We start from the raw sequence: 4,530 nt of genomic DNA, 5'->3' as shown, positions 1-4,530 counted from the left end.
ACAACCTGTGTTGCTATGATTGTGGCCCCTGGCTGTTTGTTATTCCTGAGATGAGTCTTCCATTGGGATAATGGGATATCTTCTTATAATGGGATAGGTCCTTACAGGAAGGCTGCTGCTCACATATGAATAAGCCTGCATCCGAAATGGCACCCTATTGCCTAGTTAGTGCACTTCTTGTAACCAGAGCCCATAGGGTGTCTGTTATGGGTCGTGAATACGGATTAAGGTGGCTGTGTGGCAAATATCTCATAGAAATCCAACAGTACCATTGTCAGGTATAGAGAAAGTGATTTTTTCTCTCCCTGGCTCTCGCTCCCTTTCACTCTTATTTTCCTATTTTCCCTCTCTCCCTTTGATTTCCCGTCTCACAATCACTCTCTCTCTCTCTATTCCCCACTCCCCTCCCCTGCCTCTCTCCCCCTTCCCTTCCTCCCCAGTGTTGGGGCTCTAATAGGTCTGTCCATAGCAGCGGTGGTCCTACTGGCCTTCCTCATCACCGTATTTGTTCTCTGCTACCTCTTCATCGCCACAAAGCCCAGTCGCCTTGACAATAGCCTGCCGCTACGAGCACCAGGTAACATATCTGGCCAGGGGTGGCGACATTTTGTTATCATAGACTAGCTAGCGACATGTCATCATCATAGACTAGCCAGTGACATACCATGATGATGGGCTAGCTAGCGACATGTCATTATAATAATGAACCTTGAGCTTAGCGAAACGGGCCAGTAACTGAAGGGCTGGCGGGTTGAATCTTCTGGGCTGATGAGGAGAAACTGGTGGCATCTACTACCGTTCTGCCCTTGAACAAGGTTTTTCACCCCTAGCCTAATCTAGGGGTGTATATGTGGTGTCCGGGGGGTTGGGAATAAAAAAAGAAGACAGCAAGAAGACAAGTTTCTGTCCCACTATGAACAAGTAAAGCTGCTGTGTGTGTGTGTGTGTGTGTGTGCGTCCGTCCGTCCGTCCGTCCGTCCGTCCGTCCGTCCGTCCGTGCATGCGCCTGCATGTGTGTGCCTCTATTCCAGGGTTGGACCCCAGTGAGGACCCCAGTCACTCCGGCCCGGCCCAGCCCACTGGCCCCCAGGGCTTCAGGATGCACTTCCTCAGCAGGAAGCTGGACTGTGACAACCAGCCGCCCAACCCCGAGAGACTGTTCCAGAGGGGCTTCATGGCCACCGTCAATATGGAGGGCCCTTCATAGTGCACTTTTTAGGGAGCTTAGAAGGGCTTGGAGGTTTCGACTCAGATGTAAAAGGGCATGGAAAATCTTATTCAGACGCATTCCACACCCCCCTTCCCCAATACACATGTAAATATTGGACTGTAATTATACTTATGCAAAAATGTTTATTCGATTCCACTGCCATTCACTTTATGTTCATATTCTTTTCTTGTATTGTTTTTATTGTTGTTGTATTGTTGAGAAGGAGCCTGCAAGTAAGAGTTTAGTTAGATGATGTTTACCATGCGTATCCCATACATATGACTAATAAAACTTGAAACTTGAAATTAGATGTTGTGTGGGAGGTTGCCTAAGGCATTCAGATTCCACTGTGTCGCTCTCTCTCTCTTTTGATCATTCTGCAGCTTCTCTTTAGGAGCTCATTTCACACACTAGTTTTCCTCTAAGGGTGGGTGTTTGGTAAACGGTAAATGTACAAATACACTCCCCTGCGTATTTATTTGGACAGTGAAGCTAAATGTTCAATTTGGCTCTATACTCTGGCATTTTGGATTAGAAATCAAATGTTTCATATGAGGCGACAGTACAGAATGTCACCTTTTATGTGAGGGTATGTTCATCCGGGGTTGGAACCAGTTCAGGGACCAAAACCTAAACGGGAAAATAATGTTTTGATGAACAGAAAAATAACCGGGATCAAACGTGATCTATACTGTTCTGGTTATTTTACATGCCAGGCATTTTTTTCAAGTCCCACATAAAAATAAAAATAAGCACCTATTCAATGCCCTTACTTTGTCACTCAAAAACTTCTTCCAGGGTCTGCCTATCAGCTGAAAATCTTTGCCGGTGTGTGTGCACTGTGCATGTGTAGACTACCTGCCCCTCCCTCTCCAAGGCAAAGGCTACAGTAGGATTGCTGACATTCAGAAGATAAGGAGAGAGATTTTTAATTAGAGAAGAATGGATTCACTTGTTCAATGTTAGCTAGGGATACTATAGTTATCACGTTTCACATTGGATTTATTAACTACAAAAAGTTAAGACGTGTTTTTAATTCTGGTGCCGCTCTGCAAGTGGTGGAAAAAGTATTCAATTTTCAGTCTTGAGTAAAAGTAAAGATACCTTAATAGAAAAAGTAAAAGTGAAAGTCACCCAGTAGAATACTACTTGAGTAAAAGTCTAAAAGTATTTGTTTTAAATATACTTAAGTATCAAATGTAAATGGAATTGCTAAAATAAAATAAAATCCTTATATTAAGCAAACCAGACAGCACAATTGTTATTATTTTTTATTATTGATGGGTAGCCAGTGTTAGCAGTTGATGTTACTCTTCAATAACACAGACCCCAAATCAGGGGGGGGAAAAATAGGTTTATTCAAAGAGGACAAATCATAGATGTTATGCTGAGAGGAAGATGTTCATTCTCCCCTGTCCTCAATGATTCTCTCCACAGAACAAAGAGACAGGATGTAGTTTTATAACCCAACCCTAGCCTATGGTTGACCAATTAGAATTCCTGGCAATAAAACTGGGCCAATGGACAAATAACAAGTATCCTGTTTCAGGCGTAATGCCTAGACAAATTCCTCCCATGACTCTAACCCATTGGGTGTATTTCTATTGATTGTTAATTCCCTCGTGACCCTTAGTACTTTTAGTCCTCTGCGTTGTGTATTACCTTAAAATATTCTTACACTCCCCCCTAGACCATTTTAAAAGGAAACAATAGAAAACATGAAAAAAGACAGTATAAAAAACAGCAGTAAGCATAAAATCATTCACATTAAACACCTTGCATTTCCATAAAACACAAAGTGCATATTATACTTGCTGTTGCAATAAGAAATAGATTTCAAACAAAGTCATAGAAAATAAGTATTAACAGGTGTAATGATGATGTCCCTTACGATTCCTACCACATCCTGTATTAGGAGGAAACACCCAAAAGACAAATTGGCTGCAAGACAATAATAATCAATCATCCTATTGGCAAGGTAATCATTCACCAAGTCCTTTAAACGTGACCAGCTCTTCCACACTGGTATCAGTCCCACATAGATAACTATTAGAAATTATATTCTGACAGTCTGCCGGTAGTGAGGAATTCTTCCGTTCCACTGGTTGATAAGGACTGATAAGGGATATTGATGCAGCCTCAAATGATAGATTCTCATAACCTGTAAGGAAGGAAACAAAAAAGTGAAAGTAACATGCCCTGGTTTCAAGAGAAATTGGTATTTCACATAGATTTCCCAAAGTAAGCATCCCCCGATTTTCAGGGAAAAGTTGGACATTTCACCTAGATATCCCTAATAGGATGACTGCGGTGTACAACATAGAAGCTTATCAGATTCTGATCATTTTACTATGCTTCTTCACCCGAGATTGACCCCTGACTGCTAATCAATCAGTTCTTTATTCTCCAGGCTCCGCTTTGTCGTCAAAATGGACAACCTTGCAATGAGTGACATGTATCCATCGTGATTTTGGCCCTAATGTGTCTGTTACATGTTTTTTATGACCATCGCCCACTGTTCTGGCACTACGTCATGTCCCCCCTCTGGGGTTATTCCCCACGCCTCTTTTACTCGTCTGTCTATGATTTCTCCATGTGTTTTCATTTTCAAAATCGCAACTTGTCCAGGTAACTGGAGCGCAATCAGTAGAGCCATCGCCTCTGGTCCATTCTTCACAGGAGCTCCCAGTGATGTCATGAATCCTCAGTTTTTCCATATTCTTCCAAAAGCATGTGTAACACCAAAAGCATACCTTGAGTCTGTGTAGATATTAGCTGTTTTTCCTTCAGCCTGTTTGCGTGCTTCTATCAAAGCCACCAATTCCGCCACCTGTGCTGATGTTCCTGCAGGTAGCGTGCCTGTCACGATCACATTGTCCATTGTAGTAACTGCCAAGCCTGCCTTCCTCACACCCTCCTCCACAATGCTTGAACCATCTGTGTATAAGTCAAACTCAGGGTTTTCCAACGAATTACTCTTAATAAACCCATCAAGAGAGCTGATCCAAAACCGACTCACAGCAGTCGTGTTCAAGGAATGTGGTATCTGGAGGAAGCATCAGAGTAGCTGGATTCCATGGTGTGCCACGTTGTATGATGATGTTAGGAGCCTCCAACACAGTCAAACATTTGTTCCATGGAGCAGCTGTGACCTGTGCAGCTCAATTCATTGTCAAAAGAGTATGAACAGCATGTGGACACTTGATGGTAAGCTGTTGGTCGAGAACAAGCGATGCCACCATCAACACAGCGACGTAAGTAGCCTGCATAGCTCTGAGACAGGGACCCCATCCCAACGCCATATCATCCAATTTCTTCGA

The sequence above is a fragment of the Salvelinus namaycush genome, chromosome 25, assembly GCF_016432855.1.
Source record: "Salvelinus namaycush isolate Seneca chromosome 25, SaNama_1.0, whole genome shotgun sequence".
Lineage (NCBI taxonomy): Eukaryota > Metazoa > Chordata > Actinopteri > Salmoniformes > Salmonidae > Salvelinus > Salvelinus namaycush.
Note: the sequence above shows the minus strand (reverse complement) of the source record.